Genomic DNA, 14476 nt, shown 5'->3' with positions numbered 1-14476 from the left:
AGGGTCCTTTCACACTTTGCCAAGTGACACAGTATCCCATCTAGCCACCATCTTTAGAAAAAGTTGTGTGCTGTGGGCATATTTTCTGCTATGTCTTGTCCGAGGGCACGTCCCACTGTACCAGTTATTGGGGCTTCCTCCTGTTCCATCCATGTATGAAGTGCAGGAAGAATGATTGTTTGAATGGCTCTTTGCAAGCAGTACTTATTCTAATCTTACCCTCACGATCTCTCTGAGCAATACATAGGGGGTTGTAGTATATTTGTAGAGTAATCATTTAAAACTTGTTCTTGAAATTTTGTTTATAGACTTTCTCAGGATTAGACTTTCTCAAGATTCTTTCAGTTCAGTTTTTTACCTTCTCCCATGGATAAAACAAACCTGTGACCATTCATGCTGCCCTTCTCTGTACACATTTAGCACCTCTTTTAGACCTATTTGGTACAGGTCCCATGCACTTCAGCAGTATTCTAGAACTGGCTGTGCATGAGTGATTTGTAAGCAGTCTCCATTGTAGATTGATTGCACTTCTCCAGTATTCTATCAATAAACCGAAGTCTGCCTCCTGCTTTACCCACAACTGAGACTATGTGATCATTCCATTTCATATCCTTAGAAAGTGTTACACCCAGATATTTGTATGAGTTGGGCAATTCCCCAGCTGTGACTCATTGATATTATAGTCATAGAATACTACGTTTTTTTGTTTTGTGATGTGCACAATTTCATATTTCTGAACATTTAAAGCAAGTTGCCAATCTTTGCACCACTTTGAAGTCTTATCCAGATATGACTGAATATTTATGCAACCTATTTCAGACAGTACTTCATTACAGATAAATGCACCATTTGCAAACAATCTAAAGTAACTATTAATACTGTCCGCAAGGTCATTAACATACAACATGAACAGCCAGGGTCCCAATACATTTCCCTGGGGTGCACCAGAAATTACTTCTACATCTGATGACTCTCCACTTATGATAAAATGCTATGTCCTCCCTAACAAACAGTCCTCAATCCAGTCACAAATTTCTCTCGATACCCTATACAATTGAACTTTTGACAGTAAGTGTAGGTGTGCTACTGAGTCATATGCTTTTTGGAAATCAAGAAATACTACATCTGCCTGAATGCCTTGTTCCAAAGCTTTCACTGTGTCGTTTGAGAAAGGTATGAGCTGAGTTTCATACGAGCGATGTTTTCAGAATCCATGCTGGTTGTCATGGAGGACATCGTTCTGTTCAAGATACCTCATTATGTTGAGCACAGAATATGCTCTAAGATTCTATAACTGATCAATGTCAAGAATATTGGGTGGTAGCTTTGTGGATCATGTCTACTACCCTTCTTGTAGAGAAGTGTGAGCTGTGCTTTCTTCCAACAACTGGGCACAGTTTCCTTATCAAGATATCTATGATAGATTATAGTTAGAAGAGGTGCTAATTCAGCTGCAAATTCAGTACAGAATCTGATAGGATTACTTCAGGGCCTGGAGCTTTGTTCAATTTTAAAGATTGCAGCCATTTCTCAGCACCACTCACACTAATACTGATGTCATACATCTTTCCAGTAGTTTGTTGTGGTCTTCAGTCCAGAGAGTGGTTTGATGCAGCTCTTCATGCTACTCTATCCCTGTGCAAGCTTCTTCATCTATGAATAACTGCTGCAAGCTGCATCCTTCTGAATCTGCTTAGTGTATTCATCTCTTGGTCTTCCTCTATGACTCTTACCCTCCACGCTTCCCTTCGGTACTAAACTGATGATCCCTTGGCGCCTCAGAATGTGCCGCACTAACTGATCCCTACATCTAGTCAAGTTGCGCCTCTTCTCCCCAGTTCTATTCACTACCTCCTCATTTGTTATGTGATCTACCCATCTAATCTTCAGCATTCTTCTGTAGCACCACATTTCAAAAGCTTCTATTCTCTTCTTGTCCAAACTATTTATCGTCCATGTTCCACTTCCGTACATGGCTACGCTCCACACAAATACTTTCAGAAAAGATTTCCTTGCATTTAAATCTATACTCAATGTTAGCAAATTTCTCTTCTTCAGAAACACTTTCCTTGCCATAGTCACATCTACATGTCATATCTTCCCTACTCCAAGAGTCATCAGTTATTTTGCTTTGCAAATAGCAAAACTCATCTACTTCTTTAAGTGTTTCATTTCCTAATCTAATTCCTCGGCATCACCCGATTTAATTCAACTATGTTCCATTATCCTTGTTTCACTTTAGTTGATGTTCATCTTATATCCTCTTTTCAAGACTCTGTCCATTTCGTTCAGCTGCTCTTCCACTTCCATATTGTGCTCTTCCACTTCCATATTTCAATGTAGTTGGCAAACATCACAGTTTTTATTTCTTCTTCATGGATTTTAATTCCTACTCCAAACTTCTCCTTTGTTTCCTTTACTGCTTGCTCAATATACAGATTGAATAACATCGGAGATAGGCTACAACCCTGCCTCATGCCCTTCTCAACCACTGCTTCCCTTTTGTGCCCCGTGACTCTTATAACCACTATCTGGTTTCTGTACAAATTGTAAATAGCCTTTCGTTCCCTCTATTTTACCCCAGCCATCTTCAGAATTTGAAAGAGAATATTCCAATCAATGTTGTCAAAAAGCTTTCTCTAACTCTACAAATGCTATAAACGTAGGTTTGCGTTTCCTAATCCTATCTTCTAATATATGTCTTAGGGCCAGTATTGCTTTGCATATTCCAAGATTTCTACGGAATCAAAACTGATCTTCCCCAAGGTTGGCTTCTACCAGTTTTTTCCATTTGTCTGTAAAGATTTCCTGTTAGTATTTTGCAACTGTGGCTTATTAGACCGATATTTGGTAATTTTCACACCTTTCAGCACATGCTTTCTTTAGGATTGGAATTATTATATTCTTCTTGAAGTCTGAGGGTATTTTACCTGTCTCATACATCTTGCTGACCAGGTGGTAGAGTTTTGTCATGGCTGGCTCTCCCAAGGCTATCAGTAGTTCCAATGGAATGTTGTCTGCTCCTGGGGTCTTGTTTCGACTTAGATCTTTCAGTGCTCTGTCAAATTCTTCACGCAGTATCACATCTCCCATTTCATCTTCACTTACGTCCTCTTCCATTTCTATAACATTGCCCTCAAGTACATCGCCCTTATATAGACCCTCTATATACTCCTTCCATGTTTCTGCTTTCCCTTCTTTGCTTAGGACTGGTTTTCCATCTGAGCTCTAGATATTCATACAGGTGGTTCTCTTTATTTTTCCTGTAAGCAGTATCTATCTTACCCCTAGTGGTACATGCTTCTACGTCCTTACATTTGTCCTCTAGCCATCCCTGCTTAGTCATTTTGCACTTCCTATCAATCTTATTTTTTAAGACATTTGTATTCCTTTTCACCTCCTTCATTTACTGCATTTTTATATTTTCTCCTTTCATCAATTAAATTTAATATTTCTTCGGTTACCCATAGATTTCTACTACCCCCTGTCTTTTTACCTACTTGATCCTCTGCTGCCTTCACTATTTCATCTCTCAAAGCTGCCCATTCTCCTCCTTAATGTATGTCTTTCACCTATTCTTGTCAATAGTTCCCTAATGCTCTCTCTGAAACTCTCTACAGCCTCTGATTCTTTCAGTTTACCCATGTCCCACCTTCTTAAATTCCTATCTCTTTGCAGGTTCTTCAGTTTTAATCTACAGTTCATAACCAATAAATTGTGGTCAGAGTCCACATCTGCCCCCTGGAAATGTCTTACAATTTAAAACCTGGTTCCTAAATTTTTGTCTTACCGTTATATAATCTGCCTGAAACCTTCCAGTGCCTCCAGGCCTCTTTCATGTTTCTTAAATCATGTGTTAGCTATGATTAAGTTATGCTCTGTGCAAAATTCTACCAGGCAGCTTCCTCTTTCATTCCTTACCCCCAGTCCATATTCACCTACTACTTTCCCTTCTCTTCCTTTTCCTACTATGGAATTCCAGTCCCCCATGACTTACATTTTCATCTCCCTTGATTATCTGAATAATTTCTTTTATCACATCATACATTTCTTCAATTTCTTTTCAGTAGTATGAGGATTAAATTGTGGCATTTCTCCTGGATTTCTCTTTGTAAAGAACTTTTGAAAACAGAGTTAAGTATTTCAGATTTTGCTTTGATACACTCAATATCAGTTGAAAGATGATCCACTGGTAGCATCAAAGGAATGTAGTCTCTACAAAAATCTTCCTGTGGTAATATAAACTAAGCTATTATTTTGAGATAGATTGGTTACCTCTTCAATATTTGCTAAGAGATTGTTGATTGTTAACTGTTATGAATTTACTAAGTATTTGGTAGTGAAATATTGAAATCATTTACAAAGCAAGAGTTCATTCGCCTTCACCAACAGTAATTTCCACATTCCCAAATCGTGACACTCTTTTTGCCTCTTTTACAAATGAAACTTGCCATGCCTTTTGTAAGCAACATTCCTGTTTTTAGTGATGCAACCCCACGGATTATTACAGCATGTTATCATTTCAAATATAAATTAGTATTATGTAGCTTGAATTCCTTAATTTGTATAATTCAGAAAGCTAATTACAGTATGTTTAGATCTGGATTGTGTGCAACACATGAGGGTGGTTTGAAAAGTTCTTGGAACAGAATAGAAAAGAAGTACTTACATCACTGAAACTTTTTTTTATTTTTCAATGTATTCTCCTTGCAGATTAACACGCTTGGTCCAACGATGTTCTAGGGCCTTGATCCCATCTCAAAAATGAGGTTCCTCCAGGCCTGCAAAATAGTTGTCAACTCCAGCTATCAATTCTTCGTTTGAAGTAACTCTTCGTCCACCAAGAAAAATTTTCAGTATTGGGAAGAGATGGAAGTCTGACAGAGGTGGGTGTGGCAACAATTCATACCTCAGTTCGTGTAATTTTGCCATGACAATGGCACGTGTGTGCGGGCACACCTCACGAGTGGCAGCACACATCTTGCAGATAATTTTTTCATTTCTAATTCTTCAGTTAAAATGTAATATATCCTTTCAGATGACATCTGGCAAGCATGAGCAATTTCATGCACTTTCACTTGGCGATCCTCCATGACCATTTTGTGCACTTTTGCAATGATTTCTGTAGTAGTAACACATCTTGGCCAACAGCTGCGCCGGTAATCATCCAAACTCTCCTGACCGAATTTCAATTCATTTGTCCACTTGGCAACAGTTGAATCTGAAGGAGCAGAGTACCCAGTGTATTCTGGAAATTGGCATGAATGTCCTTTACTTTCATACTTTTCTTTATGAAGTAATTAATCACTGCTCAAATCTCAATCCCCCCCCCCGGTCTTCGCAAATCACTACGCGGGAACAACAACAGAGCCACATCACTGCCACAGCTCTCTTTCAAGAGCACTGAAGTGGCACGTGTTTACAGGCAACTGTCCAATGAATATCATGTGAACAACTTGTTGCCCTAGCACTGACCTCTCGTGGTGATTCCGAGAACTTTTCAAATCATCCTTGTAGTATATCATTTTATAGATTTCCTTTTCAGTTCATACAAACACTTCCTTCTTTTCCCCATAAATTGTGATGTTGCACAGTATAATTATAGTCATTCAGATTTGATATCCCCTTTCCCCACCACCCTGTTTCCTTCCTCTAGAACTGATTAATTACAAATACTGGTATTTAATATCCTGCAGAAAGATTAATTATTGTGTTTGCTCATCTTAAATTCAACGGTGTAGTAGAATGAACATGCTCATCTACGTTGTAATAATACAGAGCTGTATACAATCCAATGCACTAACTTTGGTATAGAACCCAAGATGGAATTCATAATTATGTAAACTTTTACAGTTACTGTAAATCATTGTCATTCTCTAATTTCAATATATTATCTGTCTGAAACTATAATTATAGAGAATACTATGCCATTAAACTTCAAATTATCGTTATTCTATGTAAGACTTAACTTAAAGATACTAAAAAAAATGTTTGCAAAATTTTGGCTGTAATAATTTGTTGAAATTGTATCAAAGAGACAGGGAGAATGTTAGCAGGAAAAACAACTGTGCAGTTAAAATGTACAGGAACTTTTATATGTCCTAATTGTTTACCAAATTTTTTTTTTTAATTTTTATTTTAAAATGTTTTGCTGTCTAAATTTTGCTTATATAAAACCTGTCACCATATTTATAGTAATGCATCCTATGTTCAAATTGTCTGAGATTTATAACTTTTAATTAAAATACCAATTATTTAACTACTTAAACAGAACTATGTAATATGCGGATTGTTAGATGTCATTTATACTTCAGCAGCAGTGCCCACCAAGCAGCATGCTTTTAGCCATAGTTAAGGCAGATGGTCTGCGTTGGTTGCTCCCAGAAATGTGTTTATTTGTTGCAATAAATGAAGAGTGATAATTTAAAATAGTATATGGACTATGCTTATTATATTACAGTTAACAAATATCCAGATGGGGTTACATCTTTCCCCCGATGAGCATTCAAAATCGTTCTTACTCATTCGTTTACCATTCGAGCTTTTATCTCTCAGTGATTAACACTGACAGTTGCTCCAATAGAACACCTGTAATTTTACTACGTTAAATATTTGCTATCATGAAGATGTTTATTATTTCTTGATATTTGAATGATAGGTGTTTTTTCAGTATGAATTGTTAAGGTTGTTAATACAAAACAATGTATTATACTTACTAAATATAAGTTGGAAACTTGAATAAGTTGACTCGTCTACCAGTGTGGTACTTTCAAATGCAGTGACAATAACTATATTGTAAAAAGGTTTCACAAAGATGACATTAAACAGGGGGACAAAAAAAAAAAAAAAGCTGGCCCCAAGTACAGACTGCTCGCCAGTTACACACGAATTGTTGCCTGCCAAGAGCGGATACAACAACAAATAGATAAACATAAAATAAAGAAACACTAACAATGCACAATGTAGCCACAACAGCTTCAAAACAACAGACGACAAGTGGCACATGACAATGAGCTGTCTACTACTGAGGGCCAGTTGTTTGTGTACCACCCCATGTAACCCAAGTTGTTTTCCTAAACCACTGGACACAAATGTTCGACGATTCCTTCAGTAAAGCCATTGGTAACTACCATTCGTAACTGTGTCTGCTGAAACTAGTGATTAATTTCTAACATTGTTACTGTTAATATGAGATTAAACTGTGACCTTTGTTTGTCTTATCAGTACTACAGCTAGCCAAGTTTCAGCCCATCACACCCGGGTGAGAGTGGCTGACCCATACTGTCAATGGGCTGGGCCACCAGCTTATTACAGCTGGCCATGTCGCAGATATCGGGAGACAATACAGGCCAGCCCTCTGCACTGTGCACTCTGCTCACAGTATTCATCTCTCCAGCTCACCTGCTTTACTGCGGCATGCATTGCATCTGTCTACAATGTCTTAAAACTTACGTGCAGAAACTATGACTCAGGATGTGTACTATTTTATTCGTACAGTTTGCCAATGAATTGTTACATTGAGATTATCAGTGATTCTAGTTTTATGACATTTTAACTTGTTATTCGACTGGACTCACAAGAAATTACACACAGTTTCATTTAATTTATGGCCATTAATGTCTACATCTGGTGCTAACAGAGCATTATTAAATGTTTCAAATTAAATAATAAAGAGTGCTTGAGAGATTGTGAACCACCACATCTTTTTGAGCAGTGTCCACAGGGATAATTACTCTGCCATGTGTCCATCCTATGAATGCAGCTGATCATTTTAAATAAGTGCTTGTTCAGAATGAATTTTTCCTGTCTCGTGGATGTTTTTATTGCATTAAAGCTGTGTGCCAGACCAGTATTTGAATGTGGAACTTTATCTGTTTGCAAACAAGGCACTTACTGACTGGCCTTTTAGGCATGTAGGTAGGGAGGAACGCTTCTGTGAGGTTTATAAAGTGTGAGAGAACTACTAGTAGAAGCGAGTATGTTATGGCAGGTCAAGAACTGTGGTTGGATATCTCAGTTGATAAGTTCACTGTTAGCAACAGGCTTCCCCACATGCTGTACGTGGAACACCCAGTAAGCAGATGTACTACAGCGTCCGTGTAAGAAACTTGTTGTTGTTGTAATTGTTGTTGTTGGAAGACTGGCTTGATGGAACTCTTCATGCCTGTCTATAATGTGCAAGGCTCTTCATTTCTGCATAGTACTGCATCCTCATCTTCAAATAAATGATGAAACAATTGGAGAAACACAGGGTACAAAATTTCTTAGTATAGGGATGCAACAGAAATAAAATCGGATACATATGTAGAATATGTAATATGAAAAACAGAGCAAAGCATGTTTCATAATACAAATATCATGTAACAATGTCAAATGACGTAAACTCCAGGTAGGAATATTAACAGTGAAGGAAAAAGACAGATTACTACTTACCGCAAAGAAGATACGTCAAGTTGCAGACAGGCACAATTAAAAATCACTATCCAGCATCTCAGGCCAGATTGCAACTATCACGAAGGGTGCAAGCAGCACCTTCCTAACTTCCCAAAACACCAAAACCCCTAACCTGGTTCAGGTTCATTAATGATATCTTCATGGTCTGGACTCAGAACCAAGACACCCTACCTGCACTCCTTAACAACCTCAACACCTTCTCTCCCATCCACTTCATGTGGTCCTCCTCAATCCAGTGTGCCACCTTCCTGGATGTTGACCACCTCCTCTCTGACAGCTCCATCCACACCGCTGTCTACATTAAATCTACCAATCACCAACAGTACCTGCATTTTGACAGCTGTCATCACCTTCATACCAAAAAATCTCTCCCAGTGGCCACTTGAGGACAGCATATCTACAATGGCAAAACCTCCCTTGCTCAGTATACTGACGGTCTCACCAAGGACTTCACAGACAGGCACTATCCCCCACACCTAGTCCACAAACAGATCTGCCATGCCATTTCCCCTCACACTCCCAATCCTCCCACCAACCCCGAGAACCAGCCACAAAGGAGTGTCCCCTTCATCACCCAGTACCACCCCGCACTGGAACAACTGAATCACATACTTCACCAGGGCTTTGGTTACCTATGGCTTTGGTTACCTATCATCGTGCCCTGAAACGAGGGACATAGTACCTGAGACACCTCCTAAACTGGTGTTCCATCATCCACCCAACCTCCACCCCTATGCCACTCCAAATCCCAACCCCTTGCCACATGGATCATATCCCTGTGGAAGACCCAGGTGCAAAACCTGCCCAGTCCACCCACCCAGCACTTCCTATTCCAGTCCTGTCACAAGTATTATACTACCCCATCAGGGCCAGGCCACCAGTGAAAGCAGCATTGTCATTTACCAGCTCTGCTGCAGTCATTTCACAGCTTTTTTTTACATAAGTAACCAGCTGTCCACCAGGATGAATGGCCACTGCCAAACTACAGCCAAGAGCAAAGTAGACTGACCTGTGACACAACATACAGCTGAACATGACATACTTGATTTCAATAGCTGCAAGACTACCTGAGCCATCTGGATCCTTCCCTCCACCACCATCTTTTCTGAACTGTGTAGATCTGAGTTATCCTTACAACACATCCTCTGCTCCCATAATTATCCCAGCCTCAATCTATGGTAACACACAGTCCCCACACCACCCACCCAATGGTTTCCAGCCCCTCTGCCCTGTTATCCCCTCCTCATAGTCATCTCCCACACTGTCGATTTGCAGCCCTCTGCCAACATGTCCACCTTTCTTTCCCCACTCCACTCCTTTTTTCCCCACCGCCCTACCCCATAACTTACTGATGTTGCACCCGTTGGCAGTGCCTCCACCGAATAGTGTTCACCTCTCTGCCCACCCGTACACTACTATCCCTTCCCCTTCCCTGCCCCCTCCAGATTGCTGCTTGCATCCCATGTGACAGTTGCAGAGATGCTGGAGTTGGCAGTCGTGTGTGCATGAGATGTGCTTACTTGTGCGTGTGAATTCTGTGTGTGTCTCTTCTACTGATGATGGCTGTGGCCAAAGCTTTATGTAAGTGACTTTTAATTGTGCCTGTCTGGAACTTGATGTGTCTTCTTTATGGTAAGTAGCAATCTGTCTTCTGCAACACTGCTGATATAATAATTTCAGAACCATATATTTTGGTTATGCCCATTTGGTATTGAAATATGATATAGTATTTTAGGGAAATAGTGGAGCAATTCTGAAGTCATTTTGATTACAGAAAAAGATTAGAGTAATGGCAAGAGTAGAACAAAGATCATCATGCAGGTAACTATTTTGGAAAAAGTAAAGTACTGCCACTTCCATGTATTTACATGCTAGAGAATGTAATTATCACAAAAGAAAAATTGGGCAGTAAAGGCATATGCCAGTCTTGCATCAAATCCACAAAAATAATAATGGACAGAAACAACTTCAAATTAACTGCCAAGGATTACTTTTTTTCATTTATTCATTACACCATAAGACAGCTATCAAGATGCATAACGCACCATTCATAACTGAACACGTACATGTTATCCATTTTGATATACAGGTTGTATTACACAATATGCAATATGATAATTACACTAGGCTAAATTTAGTTACACTACTTATACAGAGCTATTCTGCACATAGTCTTAAGAATAATAAGGATGGAAGCTGTTTATTAACAATTAAACTAATAGACAATAAGGGTGCACCAATTTGATTATAATGAAATCAAAAGCAGATCACTATTTACAAATTCAGCAAAAGTATAGAAAGCTTTTTCTTTCAGCCAGGATTGTATAATCTTTCTGAACTTATTAAAATTCCACTTGGTAATTTGTTAAAAAGAGACCTCACTGCACGCAGAAAATTTTGTTATGGATTTTTGTAAGTCAACTCAGGGAATGTTCCAAGTGTTGTCACATTCCAGGAGTAAGTGATGAAGGTGAGATGGCACTCAAATGCAAAAGGGGGGTGAGATGAACAACATTTAATAAGCAACAGTTTGATATTACTTAACTTTATTAGCTGCAGCATCCAGATACAGGGCAGACCTCAATACGAGCAAAGTGTTCAATGAAGCAACTGAAATCCAATCTGCTCAAGTGGAGGTCACAAAAGTCCAAGTAATAGCAACTGATTAGCTTGCCACATTAACCTTGAGTGCCTGCTAGCTGGCCGATCTGCACCTTTTTAACACTCTGGTCTGCCTGCAGAGGCTCTTCCCACAGGAGGACACAAATTGGTGGCAGTGCATACGGCTTATGCTGCCAACCTTGCAAGTGGCCTGGCCAGTGGTGGTGTCGCTAGCGAAGGTCTCCACACACAAAGTTCCTGGTTTTAGTTCCTCATTCATTTCTTCGATAGTGTTTTTGCCATTGAAGTAATAAATGTTGTATAATCTGAAGTTAGCAGGTCATCAACATAAACAATTTACAAAAATGGTCTGAGCACTGACCCCTGAGGCACCGCTCTTAGTATGTTCAAAAAGCCTGACTTTTTGTTTGAATTAGTTGTGACCATTTGCTTCCTATTGGACGAGTATGATTTTATAATGCCAGCCTCCTGTCTGTAGTCCTGCACTGTTTAATAATGTTTACAGTGATAGTGTGATATTGTGCAAAGACCTTTGTTAGATCAATGAATGTGGCATGTGTATATTGTTCAGATCCCTTTAAGACAGATAAAACACTGCTTTAACCTGTGACAAACATTTGCGAAATACATATTGGACCTGATTTAGGAGGTGATTTATCTCAAGAATATTCATTTAGTTGCTTTCGCATTCTCACCTGTGATGGGACAGAACTTCTGAAACTGCCTCCCCACATATGCAAATCAGTAAGGAAACTCCCATTCAATTGAAATACTTAATTTATTTCAATAAATACTTACAGCTATACACTCATAGATATAATAGCAACAAAGTGACCAGATAAAATAATTCGCGCCAATCAGACATCTGCTCCAGGACTCTCTGCTCATGACATGATATTCTTAAATTACTCAATGCATACTACCAAAGAAAAATCTCACCTAGTAACCTGCAGAAACCTAAAAAATGTTAACCACGATGCTCTTCAAAAGGATTGCTCAGACATCCCTTGGCATGATATAAGCAATGAACCGACTTTAGACGGAAAAATTCGGGAATTATGTCGCAAAATTATTGCACTTTATGACAAACATGCTCGTCAAGGTAAAGAGAGCTCCCGCTCTGTGGCTCACCACTGAATTACGCCAGTTAATGAATAAACGTGATGCTGCGCATAGGGCCTTCAAGTGTAACCCAACTCCCAAGGCGTATGAAGCTTACAGGAAACTCCGAAACAGAACCAAGCAAAGCGTGAGGAATACCAAAATCAGACATGCCCGCTCTGTTGTATGCGGCACATCGAAACCTGCTGCACTGTCGAAAAAGCTGCGCAGTTTTTGTATAGGGAAGCAAAGATCTGATGCTGTTTATCAAGTGTCTGCAGAAGAATTAAACGACTTCTTCTCAACAGCTGTAAACTGTCATGCAGTGACAAATTACCAGCCCCAAGATATCAGTCTCTTGAGAGACAAGTTTTTCCTAAAACATGTCACTACAGGTACAGTACACAAGGCAATTATGACAATCTCTTCCGAGGCAATAGGAAATGATGGAGTGAGCATTGGCACGATTAAGAACGTTGTAGACAATATTATTCCAGTTATCACAGACATCTTCAACCTGTCACTTGTCAGTAGTACATATCCTACTGAGTGGAAGCAAAGTTTAATTCAACCTATACCCAAGACTGACAACCCAAAGTCGCCAGGTGACTACAGGCCGATCAGCATACTACCTGCAATATCTAAAGCCCTAGAATACATCGCCCATGAACAGCTGACGGATTACCTCAAAACTCATAACACCCATGATAAATATCAGTCAGGCTTCTGTAAGCACCATAGTACAGCAACTGCATTAATCAAAGTAACTGATGACTTTAAACATGCTATGGACAGACGTGAAGCTACCACCCTAACACTGCTTGACTTTAGCAAGGCTTTTGATACAGTTGACTTTGATATATTACCAATTAAAATGAAACACCTGAATTTCTCAAACAGTGCAATACACTGGTTCGACAGACACCTCAAAAACAGAAGTCAACAAGTCATTTGTGGGTCGGAGAAGTCATCATGGAAAAACGTGCGCTCTGGAGTTCCCCAAGGCTCTGTCCTCGGTCCATTACTCTTCTCACTGTACATTAATGATATTTCTTCAGTGATTCACTCCTGCAACTACCACCTATATGCCGACAACATCTAGCTGTACATAAGTGCAAGCCCCAAGAACATTGCTGACGCAGTAGCGAGTATGAACACAGATCTTTGCTCTGTTTCTCGATGGGCACAGAACCTAGGTCCGAAACTAAACCCCAAGAAATCCCAGGTCATTCTTATATCTCATCCAAAGTTAATCAGCCGGTACTTTTGCAAAACAGTCCCTCAAATACTGCTCAGTGGTACCCAACTACCATACCAAAAAACAGTAAAAGACCTTGGAATAATCTTGGATGAACACCTAAACTGGGAAGAACAAACAGTCACAGCTGGCCGGAAATCACTCTCCTCCCTACATGCAATCCAAAAATTTAGAAAAATATTTCCAACCCATGTTAAACAAAAATTAGTCCAAACACTAGTCTTGCCTAATCTTTACTACTGTGATGTAATTCAACACGGCACAAATAGTGAAAATTTGAGATGCCTCGAGCTAGTGATGAATGCTTGCTTTAGATACGTGTGCAATATATGGTTGTATGATCATATCAGTCCTTGATACACCCAGCTAGGTTGGATACGTCCACATAAGGTACACGATCTCACCATGATGTGCTTACTTCATCGATTTCTTAGTCACTGGTGCCCCCAATACTTATCTTCTCACATTAAACCCCTATCATCATTCCACAACCGCTATACCAGATCAGATATGTCTAGTATCTTGGTTGTACCTTTACATAACACAAAGTCTTTCTCCGTGTTATTCTCCATCTCAGCCATACGACTATGAAACGCGATCCCCCGTGATCTACGTCTTATCCAGAACCACTCAACATTCAAGAGGGAACTCAAAACTTACATATTAGGGACACTATGGCCACCATTGTAGTGCCCCTCTCATCTCTTTCTTTCTCCTCTCCATCATAGCTTCGAATTTTACCATTCTATTTCTCTTCCTCTAGCCTAGCTACCTCTTCTATATCTCTTTCACCCCATTCTATCATCTTATGTCTCTGCTCGATGTGAATAACTCACAAGCTGCAAGAACATAACGAGAAAATTCCCAACTAGCAATAGGACTGACATTCATAAAAGACAAATATGTTTACTTTCATATACATAGTCATTACTATTATTATTATTCTTGATTGTTATAAATATTTTTTGATTGTTATAATTATCCTTGTACTACTGTTATAATCTCTATTTTTAATTTAACATTAATACTGTATAACATGTG

General features: G+C 39.3%; 1 protein-coding gene across 1 annotated transcript in view; it reads left to right on the top strand.

The window, feature by feature from the left end:
• Positions 1-7682, top strand: part of LOC124551359 (thioredoxin, mitochondrial) — a 51498-nt gene extending 43816 nt beyond the window's left edge. Inside the window, exon 4 of the transcript XR_006967824.1 lies at positions 7225-7682. The gene's annotated coding sequence lies outside the window, so the exon portion shown is untranslated. The remainder of the gene's footprint in view (positions 1-7224) is intronic.
• The last annotated feature ends 6794 nt before the right edge of the window (positions 7683-14476 follow it).

Source organism: Schistocerca americana, chromosome 9 (genome assembly GCF_021461395.2).
Source record: "Schistocerca americana isolate TAMUIC-IGC-003095 chromosome 9, iqSchAmer2.1, whole genome shotgun sequence".
Taxonomy (NCBI): Eukaryota; Metazoa; Arthropoda; class Insecta; order Orthoptera; family Acrididae; genus Schistocerca; species Schistocerca americana.
The sequence above is the reverse complement of the archived record's forward strand: the minus strand, read 5'-3'. Positions and strand labels throughout refer to the sequence as shown.